This window comes from Coregonus lavaretus, assembly GCF_964263955.1.
Source record: "Coregonus lavaretus genome assembly, chromosome: 4".
Lineage (NCBI taxonomy): Eukaryota > Metazoa > Chordata > Actinopteri > Salmoniformes > Salmonidae > Coregonus > Coregonus lavaretus.
Window position 1 is genome coordinate 36669479 of NC_139991.1, and position 14519 is coordinate 36683997.

Here is a 14519-nt window from a genome sequence, read left to right on the forward strand (position 1 = left end):
ACAAGAGAAAGGTATAGCATTATCCATTTTCATGTAGTAACATTCATTATCTGGGCTTGGGAACAGAGATCATTTGTTGATATATTTCACGTATGGTAATTAGTTGCCTTTTTAAAGTACTCCTCAGTAGATATACTGATATGGATAAAAAAATAGAGGGATTGCCCATTTCATATACTGAATTATTTGATAAATACATCTTTATTTTTTCTTTATTTTTTATATACATATATATATAATTTATTTATTTATTTTTGGGGGGGGGGGGGTAGATCAGCTTAATATTGCAGATAGAGTGTAAGTTCCATCAATGTAATTGTCTGCATCACTTCCAATCCCCCATGTTTTTTATATATATACTCCCCTTTATTACTTTTCAACCCCGCCATCCTTTCCCTACTTGGGGTAAATTAGTGAACAACAATGCTCAGGCCTCTACTTCCAGCTTATACTTACTATCTACATTTTATGGACACAGTCAATTTTACAATAATTATATTTTATTTGTTTTTGCTCCTGAACTTCCTCTACTCTCAACCTCTCCGATCATTTTCATGATGTCCATCCGGTTTGCTTCTATATGCCATATCTTTTGAACTGTGCTCTTTCCCAAAAGCTCCCTATATACTTATTATGGACGCAGTATGCTTACATTATTAGTTATATTGTTATTATTTGTTGTTATTTGTTATTAGTCCCATCCTTCAACTCCATTCAACACCTCCCATCTATCTCTTAACACCATCCATATAGGATTTCTATTTGCCATATATATTTCAACTGTACTGTGATGTTTTACAAATGTTCTGAACCTTTCTATTCTCATTGCTTCTACAGATTGTGAATTAAAAATAAACATTTTTGCTAAAAGTATTATTATATTATTGGTCGATTGACTATGACTTTTCAGATCACCCAGTAATGCTATCTGCAATGTTAGCTCCAAGTAAATATTGCAATCCTTTAGCCATTCCTGGACCTGTGTCCAAAAACAAGCTACAAATGGACAGAACCAAAATAAATACATATTTGTGCTCTTGGACACATCATCAGTAATGTTTCCTAGGATCATGTTTCGGGTCTTTCAACATTATACAACTTCACCCATCAGATCTTAGCTTGTGTCATAAGTGATATTATGCTAGTTCCAATGGATTTACTGATCCCTGCCATTTCAAGGCGTCACCCTGTCACAAAATAACGATATGCACTTGTTCCTATCCTTTGGCAATTTTTGCTCAATCTTGCATGCCTTCTCAAACAGCTGTAACTGTATATGCATTCGTAAATCAGGTCCTTTCTTGAGTTGGGCTCTGGGATGTAACAACCGTTGAGCATCTGAGCTTATAGTTGATTGTGGAGGAAAGGGGTTGAGTGTGTTTGAGTGTGTGCGTGTGTGTGTGTGTGTGTGTGTGTGTGTGTGTGTGTGTGTGTGTGTGTGTGTGTGTGTGTGTGTGTGTGTGTGTGTGTGTGTATCCCACATCTGTTGCAAGGGGGTAAGGATGTTAGGGAGAATATAGGAAGAACCACAATAATTGTTTGCTAAAATAAGAATTGCTTGACAAAAATGTAATGTAATACAATGGCAATCCGAGTTATATGTAACAATCCTTCGCATGAACTGCCAACATTATTACACATACAGTGGGGGAAAAAAGTATTTAGTCAGCCACCAATTGTGCATGTTCTTCCACTTAAAAAGATGAGAGAGGCCTGTAATTTTCATCATAGGTACACGTCAACTATGACAGACAAATTGAGAAAAAGAATACAGAAAATCACATTGTAGGATTTTTAATGAATTTATTTGCAAATTATGGTGGAAAATAAGTATTTGGTCAATAACAAAAGTTTCTCAATACTTTGTTATATACCCTTTGTTGGCAATGACACAGGTAAAACGTTTTCTGTAAGTCTTCACAAGGTTTTCACACACTGTTGCTGGTATTTTGGCCCATTCCTCCATGCAGATCTCCTCTAGAGCAGTGATGTTTTGGGGCTGTCGCTGGGCAACACGGACTTTCAACTCCCTCCAAAGATTTTCTAAGGGGTTGAGATCTGGAGACTGGCTAGGCCACTCCAGGACCTTGAAATGCTTCTTACGAAGCCACTCCTTCGTTGCCCGGGCGGTGTGTTTGGGATCATTGTCATGCTGAAAGACCCAGCCACGTTTCATCTTCAATGCCCTTGCTGATGGAAGGAGGTTTTCACTCAAAATCTCACGATACATGGCCCCATTCATTCTTTCCTTTACACGGATCAGTCGTCCTGGTCCCTTTGCAGAAAAACAGCCCCAAAGCATGATGTTTCCACCCCCATGCTTCACAGTAGGTATGGTGTTCTTTGGATGCAACTCAGCATTCTTTGTCCTCCAAACACGACGAGTTGAGTTTTTACCAAAAAGTTCTATTTTGGTTTCATCTGACCATATGACATTCTCACAATCCTCTTCTGGATCATTCAAATGCACTCTAGCAAACTTCAGACGGGCCTGGACATGTACTGGCTTAAGCAGGGAGACATGTCTGGCACTGCAGGATTTGAGTCCCTGGCGGCGTAGTGTGTTACTGATGGTAGGCTTTGTTACTTTGGTCCCAGCTCTCTGCAGGTCATTCACTAGGTCCCCCCGTGTGGTTCTGGGATTTTTGCTCACCGTTCTTGTGATCATTTTGACCCCACGGGGTGAGATCTTGCGTGGAGCCCCAGATCGAGGGAGATTATCAGTGGTCTTGTATGTCTTCCATTTCCTAATAATTGCTCCCACAGTTGATTTCTTCAAACCAAGCTGCTTACCTATTGCAGATTCAGTCTTCCCAGCCTGGTGCAGGTCTACAATTTTGTTTCTGGTGTCCTTTGTCAGCTCTTTGGTCTTGGCCATAGTGGAGTTTGGAGTTTGACTGTTTGAGGTTGTGGACAGGTGTCTTTTACAGTGGGGAAAAAAAGTATTTAGTCAGCCACCAATTGTGCAAGTTCTCCCACTTAAAAAGATGAGAGAGGCCTGTAATTTTCATCATCGGTACACGTCAACTATGACAGACAAATTGAGAATTTTTTTTCCAGAAAATCACATTGTAGGATTTTTAATGAATTTATTTGCAAATTATGGTGGAAAATAAGTATTTGGTCACCTACAAACAAGCAAGATTTCTGGCTCTCACAGACCTGTAACTTCTTCTTTAAGAGGCTCCTCTGTCCTCCACTCGTTACCTGTATTAATGGCACCTGTTTGAACTTGTTATCAGTATAAAAGACACCTGTCCACAACCTCAAACAGTCACACTCCAAACTCCACTATGGCCAAGACCAAAGAGCTGTCAAAGGACACCAGAAACAAAATTGTAGACCTGCACCAGGCTGGGAAGACTGAATCTGCAATAGGTAAGCAGCTTGGTTTGAAGAAATCAACTGTGGGAGCAATTATTAGGAAATGGAAGACATACAAGACCACTGATAATCTCCCTCGATCTGGGGCTCCACGCAAGATCTCACCCCGTGGTGTCAAAATGATCACAAGAACGGTGAGCAAAAATCCCAGAACCACACGGGGGGACCTAGTGAATGACCTGCAGAGAGCTGGGACCAAAGTAACAAAGCCTACCATCAGTAACACACTACGCCGCCAGGGACTCAAATCCTGCAGTGCCAGACGTGTCCCCCTGCTTAAGCCAGTACATATCCAGGCCCGTCTGAAGTTTGCTAGAATGCATTTGGATGATCCAGAAGAGGATTGTGAGAATGTCATATGGACAGATGAAACCAAAATAGAACTTTTTGGTAAAAACTCAACTCGTCGTGTTTGGAGGACAAAGAATGCTGAGTTGCATCCAAAGAACACCATACCTACTGTGAAGCATGGGGGTGGAAACATCATGCTTTGGGGCTGTTTTTCTGCAAAGGGACCAGGACGACTGATCCGTGTAAAGGAAAGAATGAATGGGGCCATGTATCGTGAGATTTTGAGTGAAAACCTCCTTCCATCAGCAAGGGCATTGAAGATGAAACGTGGCTGGGTCTTTCAGCATGACAATGATCCCAAACACACCGCCCGGGCAACGAAGGAGTGGCTTCGTAAGAAGCATTTCAAGGTCCTGGAGTGGCCTAGCCAGTCTCCAGATCTCAACCCCATAGAAAATCTTTGGAGGGAGTTGAAAGTCTGTGTTGGCCAGCGACAGCCCCAAAACATCACTGCTCTAGAGGAGATCTGCATGGAAGAATGGGCCAAAATACCAGCAACAGTGTGTGAAAACCTTGTGAAGACTTACAGAAAACGTTTGACCTGTGTCATTGCCAACAAAGGGTATATAACAAAGTATTGAGAAACTTTTGTTATTGACCAAATACTTATTTTCCACCATAATTTGCAAATAAATTCATAAAAAATCCTACAATGTGATTTTCTGGATTTTTTTTCTCATTTTGTCTGTCATAGTTGACGTGTACCTATGATGAAAATTACAGGCCTCTCTCATCTTTTTAAGTGGGAGAACTTGCACAATTGGTGGCTGACTAAATACTTTTTTCCCCCACTGTATTAATTGATAATGATGGAAATTAAGATATGCAAGATATTTTGAATAGATATGTATTTTAAAAAGCTATATATATATATATATTGAGGTGAGAGCATTAGAAATACTTTTGGCGGTTGACCTGCTTCTGTTTTTTGGGTGGCACTGTGTGCTGTTTTCGAAGGATGGGTCCTGGCCTCTTGGGGGGCCTAGGGATCCGGGGGGACGGGGGTGGTATGCCGATCACTGGGATGATAACCCAACTTGGGATGGGAGGGGCTTTAGCGGGGGGAATAGTGGAGAACAATTGGAGGGTTACTTACATTTTTTTTCAATTGCTAACAAGCATCGGTCAATACTGAAGCCACTTTTTCAAAACTCTTCACGCAGTCTGCATTACCAACATGCATCTTGGCCAAACAGTTAATCTCACCTCCAAAACTCACTCAAACCACCAAAACACTTCATACATGTCTCAAAATAAGCTTGTTCGACCATAACACTGGCAACAATTCTCACTCAGAAAGCATACATTGTCACTCATAACACACTGACCTAAAAAACACTAACAACAGGGAGGATTACATAAATTATTAACTTTTCTCTTAGAAGTTTGAATGATTTTTCACATAAATCAGTATTTCATTATAGAATGTGAATAACACCTTTTCACTTTATTGACTGTACTAAAGTATATGTAACAAGAAGGATTCAGAAATGCAGCAATTTGCTTCAATAGCCTTTATATTTTCTATATCTTTGCATATAGTAATTTACTTGTGAAAAATAAAAAGTTGAAACAAAAAACAAATTCCAGGACTGCAATAATAATTACAAAAAAAACATCAACAACATGTATAGTATAATCACTCATACTGTACAGTACTGTGAGGGTTCTAGTTCTCCCTCTCTCCTGCATTTGGCCACAAGTTCTCATCAACATCACATCTTATTTATTCTCTGGCAATGCATCTTGGAAAGTATCTTTTGGAATTTCTAATCCAACCCTGGCATTCTTCAGGAGAAGTGTCTCCACACCCTGCATTCATGGCATCCAGTAAGGACATCTGGTCATGTGGATGGTGGTCATAAACCTTCCACCTCCACGCAGAGAAAAACTCCTCTCTGGGGTTTAGGAAGGGGGAGTATGGAGGCAGGAATAGTACTGACATCCTGGGATGTGCAGCAAACCAGTCTGTGACTGCAGCAGAGTGGTGGAATGCCACATTATCCCACACAACAATGAAGGTAGAGGAGTTTCTTGCCCCTCTCTCTTCCGCTGGCACAAGTCGATTATGCAGGTCATCCAGAAAAGAAATGAGCCTCTCTGTATTGTAGGGGCCAATGAGTGGTTTGTGTAACAGCAAACCATCATTGGACAGTGCTGCACACATTGTGATGTTAGCTCCTCTCTGGCCTGGGACATCCACGGTTGCTCTCTGTCCAATCACATTTCTTCCCCGGCAGAGTGTTTTTGCCAGGTTGAATCCAGCTTCATCCACAAAGATGTATGTATGTGCAGTTTGCCTGGCTTCCATCTCCATTACTCTCTAAAATACAGTAAATCCACAGTTTAACAGTACTTTACATTATACATAGCTGTGTATGTACCCTGTTTGGTTATTGAACAGACATCTTACCTGGACATATTGATACCGGAGTTCTTTCACACATTCACCGTTTCTCTCAAAGGGTACAGTGTACAACTGCTTCATCCTTATTTTATGTTTCTCTAGGACTCTGGCAATTGTCGTTGTGCTGACCGTATTCACATTCCCAAAAGTGATATTGTCTGCCAGCACTCTGTCCCGAATTTCCCACAGTTGTATTGCATTGTTGCCAATTACCATGTCAACAATGGCAATTTCCTGCGCATCTGATAATATTCTGGCTCTCCCTCCTGTGGGAGGCAACCTTTGGATCCTACTGAAAAACACAAAACAATCAATATATTTCAAAATGTCAGTACATGTAAAAATGTGAACATACTGTATTGTACTGTAATATGTAGTTCATTTATCATTGAAGGATGCACATCTCACCTGTTGTTTTGCCGGAAAATGTGTACTATTGATGCAACTGTTGAACGCTGCAGATTTGGTTGCACCCTTAAACCGGCCTCTCTCAAAGAGAGACCATGGTTTACAATAATAACTGTGGCTCTTATCTCATCAGGGACCACCACTCTTGGTCTTCCTCTCCTTTGTCCTCCACGCATTCTCCCTCTCCATGCCACTCTTCTTTCCCCACCAACCTGTCTTCCTTGATCCATGTTTCCAAACTAAATCATTCCGAAGCCATCCTCTGTTGTCTGTTTGGTAACAAGACTAAAAACAGGACACTTGGGTAGGCTTTCAGCTGAAATTGCAATCAGCTGTGTTTGGAATGATGAAATATTCTGCTGAGATTTTCTATATCTTTCAATCTGGTTACTGCAGAAATGCACGACATTTGCCATCATTCTGTTTTGAATGTGTTTTTAACAGTTTTGGAAACAGCGTGTTAGCATTTGAAAACATGTGCTGCAAATATATCGTTTTGCAGGTGGTGGAGTATGAATGAGAAAAGAGTTCATAGATTTCGGAGAATGTGGTCATTGAATGCATTTTGTGTGAAAGCAATGAAAAATGATTCACAGTTTGGTCCACATGACTGTGTGAAGAGTTTTGACAATGTGACTTCAGTTTTGACCAATGCATGCAAAAAAACTGTAATAGCAATGCAAATATCATGGTACAGCTATATGGACACTCAATCATTATGGTATTTTTTATTGGTAAATTTACAAAGATGTATTATAATAAATAAATTTGAAACCTGTATCTCATTATGGTAAGTGGTGAAATAAGTATAGCCAGTTATTATCTGCTAAGCCATTACAATTATAACAAAATAATAACAATATTTACATGGCTCAAAGAGAAGGAATATAATATCTATTGTTTACAGGAAACTCATTCAACAATTCTAGAGGAAGTTGTGTGGAAAAAGGACTGGGGCGGCGAAATATACTTCTCCCATGGGCAAAGAAACTCAAAAGGGGTGATGATATTAATTAACAGTAATTTCGATCCAAATGTGCAAATTGTCCAAATAGATCCGCAAGGTAGATGGATGATTTGAAATATGTTATTGGACCATAAACAGATATGGCTCATTAATCTTTATGGACCAAATAATGATGATCCAAACTTCTTTGACAATATACACTACCGTTCAAAAGTTTGGGGTCACTTAGAAATGTCCTTTGTCCATTAAAATAACATCAAATTGATCAGAAATACAGTGTAGACATTGTTAATGTTGTAAATGGCTATTGTAGCTGGAAAATACTTTTAGCAAAATAAATTATTTTCAATTTACAATCAAAATACATTGTTAACATGGTTCTACACAGGAGACTGCAAAAGTAATTACAGAACATGTTAGTTACATTTGGAACAAGACATTTTGTAATTACATTTACATCCAGTGCATTCGGAAGGTATTCAGACCGCTTCCCTTTTTCTACATTTTGTTACGTATCAGCCTTATTGTTCCTCAAATGTTCCTCATCAATCTACACACAATATCCCATAATGACAAAGCGAAAACAGGTTTTTAATTTGTTTTGCAAATGTATAAAACATTTTTTTAAATAAAACGTATTTACATAAGTATTCGGACCCGTTGCTATGAGACTCGAAATTGAGCTCAGGTGCATCTTGTTTCCATTGATCATCCTTGATATGTTTCTACAGGTTGATTGGAGTCCACCTGTGGTAAATTAAATTGATTGGACATGATTTGGAAAGGCACACACCTGTCTATATAAAGGTCACACAGTTGACAGTACACGTCAGAGCAAAAACCAAGCCATGAGGGCTAAGGAATTGTCCGTAGAGCTCCGAGACAGGATTGTGTTGAGGCACAGATCTGGGGAAGGGTAACAAAACATTTCTGCAGCATTGAAGGTCCCCAAGAACACAGTGGCCTCCATCATTGTTAAATGGAAGAAGTTTGGAACCACCAAGACTCTTCCTATAGCTGGCCTCCCCACCAAACTGAGCAATTGGGGGAGAAGGGCCTTAGTCAGGGAGGTGACCAAGAACCCGATGGTCACTCTGACAGAGCCCCAGAGTTTCTCTGTGGAGATGGGAGAACCTTCCAGAAGGACAACCATCTCTGCAGCACTCCACCAATCACGCCTTTATGGTAGAGTGGCCAGACGGAAGCCACTCCTCAGTAAAAGGCACATGACAGCCCGCTTGGAATTTACCAAAAGACACCTAAAGGACATTCAGACCATAAGAAACAAGATTTTCTGGTCTGATGAAACCAAGATGAACTCTTTGACCTGAATGCCAAGCATCACATCTGGAGGAAACCTGGCACCATCCCTACGGTGAAGAATGGTGGCGGCAGCATCATGCTATGGGGATGTTTTTCAGTGGCAGGGACTGGGAGACTAGTCAGGATCGAGGGAAAGATGAACGGAGCAGAGAGTTTCTTGATGAAATCCTGCTCCAGAGCGCTCAGGACCTCAGACTGGGGCGAAGGTTCACCTTCCAACAGGACAATGACCCTAAGCACACAGCCAAGACAACGCAGGAGTGGCTTCGGAACAAGTCAATTTTATCCATTTAATCAATTTATCCATTTAATCAATTTTTGAATGAGGTTGTAATATAACAAAATGTGGAAAATGTCAAGGGGTCTGCATACTTTGCAACAAATATATAAATGCAACAATTTCAACGATTTTACTGAGTTACAGTTCATCAGTCAATTTAAATGCATTTGACTGGGCAGGGGCGTAGCCATGGGTGGGCCCGGGAGGGCATAGGGCCTCCTTGCTCGCACACGCTTTTTCAGTTCTGCCCACACATTTTCTATAGGATTGAGGTCAGGGCTTTGTGATGGCCACTCTATGACTTTGTTGTCCTTAAGCCATTTTGCCACAACTTTGGAAGTATGCTTGGGGTCATTGTCCATTTGGACGACCCAGTTGTGACCAAGCTTTAATTTCCTGACTGATGTCTTGAGATGTTGCTTCAATATATCCACATCATTTTCCTTCCTCATGATGCCATTTATTTTGTGAAGTGCACCAGTCCCTCCTGCAGCAAAGCACCCCCACAGCATGATGCTGCCACCCCTGTGCTTCACGGTTGGGATGGTGTTCTTCGGCTTGCAAGCATCCCCCCTTTTTCCTCCAAACATAACGATGCTCATTATGGCCAAACAGTTCTATTTTTGTTTCATCAGACCAGAGGACATTTCTCCAAAAAGTACGATCTTTGTCCCCATGTGCAGTTGCAAACCGTAGTCTGGCTTTTTTATGGTGGTTTTGGAGCAGTGGCTTCTTCCTTGCTGAGCGGCCTTTCAGGTTATGTTGATATAGGACTCGTTTTACTGTGGATATAGACACTTTTGTACCTGTTTCCTACAGCATCTTCACAAGGTCCTTTGCTGTTGTTCTGGGATTGATTTGCACTTTTCGCACCAAAGTACGTTCATCTCTAGGAGACAAAACGCGTCTCCTTCCTGAGCGGCATGACGGCTGCGTGGTCCCATGGTGTTTATACTTGCTTACTATTGTTTGTACAGATGAACGTGGTACCTTCAGGCGTTTGGAAATTGCTCCCAAGGATGAACCAGACTTGTGGAGGTCTACAATTTCTTTTCTGAGGTCTTGGCTGATTTCTTTTGATTTTCCCATGATGTCAAGCAAAGAGGCACTGAGTTTGAAGGTAGGCCTTCAAATACATCCACAGGTACACCTCCAATTGACTTAAATTATGTCAATTAGCCTATCAGAAGCTTCTAAAGCCATGACATCATTTTCTGGAATTTTCCGAGCTGTTTAAAGGCACAGTCAACTTAGTGTATGTAAACTTCTGACCCACTGGAATTGTGATACAGTGAATTATAAGTGAAATAATCGGTCTGTAAACAATTGTTGGAAAAATTACTTGTCATGCACAAAGTAGATGTCCTAACCGGCTTGCTAAAACTATAGTTTGTTAACAAGAAATTTGTGGAGTGGTTGAACAACGGGTTTTAATGACTCCAACCTAAGTGTATGTAAACCTCCGACTTCAACTGTGTATACTGTAAGAGAGAGATAATTTTTCCAGGGTTTGGGAAATTCTCCCGCGACCCCATTTTCATACCAGGCGACCCCTAGTTTGGTTACTGCTGCTTAAGCACACTGTTTGATAAAATATTTAAGACACACAAACGACTTGAGGTAGCCCGACGGCAATTTATTTTTAAACAATTTAATCATTTTTATAATAAGGCTAACGTAACAAAATGTGGAAAAAGTAAAGGGGTCTGAATACATACCGAATGCGCTGTATATAGTACTTTAAGGACCCAATGTCGCTTTACAAATACAGTGAGGGAAAAAAGCATTTGATCCCCTGCTGATTTTGTACGTTTGCCCACTGACAAAGAAATGATCAGTCTATAATTTTAATGGTAGGTTTATTTGAACAGTGAGAGACAGAATAACAACAACAAAATCTAGAAAAACGCATGTCAAAAATGTTATAAATTGATTTGCATTTTAATGAGGGAAATAAGTATTTGACCCCTCTGCAAAACATGACTTAGTACTTAGTGGCAAAACCCTTGTTGGCAATCACAGAGGTCAGACGTGTCTTGTAGTTGGCCATCAGGTTTGCACACATCTCAGGAGGGATTTTGTCCCACTCCTCTTTGCAGATCTTCTCCAAGTCATTAAGGTTTTGAGCCTGACGTTTGGCAACTCAAACCTTCAGCTCCCTCCACAGATTTTGTATGGGATTAAGGTCTGGAGACTGGCTAGGCCACTCCAGGACCTTAATGTGCTTCTTCTTGAGCCACTCCTTTGTTGCCTTGGCTGTGTGTTTTGGGTCATTGTCATGCTGGAATACTCATCCACGACCCATTTTCAATGCCCTGGCTGAGGGAAGGAGGTTCTCACCCAAGGTTTGATGGTACATGGCCCCGTCCATCGTCCCTTTGATGCGGTGAAGTTGTCCTGTCCCCTTAGCAGAAAAACACCCCCAAAGCATAATGTTTCCACCTCCATGTTTGACGGTGGGGATGGTGTTCTTAGGGTCATAGGCAGCATTCCTCCTCCTCCAAACACGGCGAGTTGAGTTGATGCCATAGAGCTTGATTTTGGTCTCATCTGACCACAACACTTTCACCCAGTTCTCCTCTGAATCATTCAGATGTTCATTGGCAAACTTCAGACGGCCCTGTATATGTGCTTTCTTGAGCAGGTGGACCTTGCGGGCGCTGCAGGATTTCAGTCCTTCACGGCATAGTGTGTTACCAATTGTTTTCTTGGTGACTATGGTCCCAGCTGCCTTGAGATCATTGACAAGATCCTCCTGTGTAGTTCTGGGCTGATTCCTCACCGTTCTCATGATCATTGCAACTCCACGAGGTGAGATCTTGCATGAAGCCCAAGGCCGAGGAGGATTGACAGTTATTTTGTGTTTCTTCCATTTGCGAATAATCGCACCAACTGTTGTCACCTTCTCACCAAGCTGCTTATCGATGGTCTTGTAGCCCATTCCAGCCTTGTGTAGGTCTACAATCTTGTCCCTGACATCCTTGGAGAGGTCTTTGGTCTTGGCCATGGTAGAGAGTTTGGAATCTGATTGATTGATTGCTTCTGTGGACAGGTGTCTTTTATACAGGTAACAAGCTGAGATTAGGAGTACTCCCTTTAAGAGTGTGCTCCTAATCTCAGCTCGTTACCTGTATAAAAGACACCTGGGAGACAGAAATCTTTCTGATTGAGAGGGGGTCAAATACTTATTTCCCTCATTAAAATGCAAATCAATTTATAACATTTTGACATGCGTTTTTCTGGATTATTTTGTTGTTATTCTGTCTCTCACTGTTGAAATAAACCTACCATTAAAATTATAGGCTGATCATTTATTTGTCAGTGGCCAAACATACAAAATCAGCAGGGGATCAAATACTTTTTTCCCTCACTGTATATACAAAATAAAATAACAGGAGCCAGAACAAAACATCAGACTAAACAAAAACATGAAATGGAAAGGGGATACCTAGTCAGTTGCACAACTGAATGCATTCAACCGAAATGTGTCTTCCGCATTTAACCCAACCCCCTCTGAATCAGAGAGGTGCGGGGGGCTGCCTTAATCGACGTACATGTCATTGGCGCCCAGGGAGCAGTTGTGGGTTAACTGCCTAGCTCAAGGGCAGAATGGCAGATTTTTCAATTTTGCCGGCTCAGGGATTTGAACCAGCGACCTTTCGGTTACTGGCCCAATGCTCTTAACCGCTAGTAACAAAGAGAGGGGTGGGCTCAAGGAAGGGAAAAAGGGTGGGATGTATCAGTGTATATAGGGTAGGGGAGGGTTGGGGTTAGGATACGAACACAGATTGGGTTAGGTGGTGCTCAGTATGGGGAAGAGAGTAGTGTCTTTGCAGTGTATTTCTTTGCTTGTGTTTGAGTGGGTGGGGGGGGGGGGGTCTTAAGGGTAGGCCTTGTCAAAGAGGTGGGGCTTTAGGAAGGACTGAAAGATGGTGAAGGAATTTGAGTCACGGATGGCTGGAGGGAGTTCCAGAGCCTAGGAGCAACCCTGGAAAAGGCCTTGTCGCCGAAGCTCTGAAGCTTCGACCTGGGGATGACAAGGTGGCCTGCTATGGTAATATGGACTGTGGGTTGGTAGGTGAGAAGAAGCTCTGAGAGGTATGGGTGGGGGGGCAAGATGGTGGAAGGGCTTTGTAGGTCAGAAGGAGGATCTTGTAATTAATGCATTGGAAGACAGGGAGCCAGCGGAGTTCACGGAGGACAGGGGTGATGTGCTTCCAGGACTTAGTGTTGGTGAGGAGTCGGGCTGCAGAGTTTTGAACCATTTAGAGCTTATGGAAGGAGCTTGAGTTTATGCCGGAGAGTAGTTGCAGTAATCAAGATGGGAGAAGATGAATGCATGTATGAGGGTTTTAGCGAAAGTTGGGAGAGGGAGGACCTGACTTTGGCAATGTTGCAGAGGTGGAAGAATTAGGATTTGACAGTCTGTCTTATGTGGTGGTCAAAGGAGAGGGTGGAGTCCCGGATGACGCCAAGGTTATGTGCATGGAGGGAGGGAGAGACAGTGGTGTCGTCGAGGGTGAGTTTGCCAGTTATGGTGAAGGTAGATTTGGTGCCTATGAGGAGTTCTGTTTTATCACTGTTGAGCTTGAGGAAGTTTTGCTGCATCCATGTTGTTATTGCAGAGAGGCAGGATTCGATGTGGGTTGAGGAGGGATTTGGTGCTGAGGTAGATCTGGGTGTCAACGGCATAGCAGTGGAAGTCAAGGTTGAAGTGACAGAGGATCTGACCAAGGGGGAGGATGTAGATGATGAAGAATGAGGGACCCAGCACAGAGCCCTGGGGGACAACCGGTGTAACTGCAGCTGAGTATGAGGTGTGGCCATTGAGGGAGATGTAGTGGGTCCGGTATGTGAGGTATGATTGTAGCCAGGAGAGTGTGGTGCCCTTGTAGTGTCTAAGCAATTTATGACTTTGCTAACGTTTGCAAATGGTGTCTTAGAGGATGTTGACTCAGCTTGGGGAAGCATCTGGAGAGCATTTCTATAGGGGCACCCTAAAACAGAGGAAGTCTGTTATGTGGAGTCCTGGGATTGGTCTGTAGGGGAAACCACCCATATCATGTCACAGATTATAAATACCATGATTGAAACAAAGGACGGAGGGTAACAACATATTAGATTGGGTCGGTTGTTCTCCAGATGCCTGCAGAAGTCTGTAAATTGACGCTGAAATCTTTTGATATAATAAACCTTTATAATCAAAGTACAGTGTCAGCGGATTCCTTGTTCTCACAGCATAATTAGCATCATTATTTAGTTACTACAGAATGGCGACGAGGACCTTTGGGACGTGTTGCGTCTCTCCAGCGTTCCATTCATGAGCTACGAAGTGACTCCCGCTCAAGACGCCGGCACATAAGGTGAGATTTCTCACAATTTTGTGCGCTGGTCGGTTC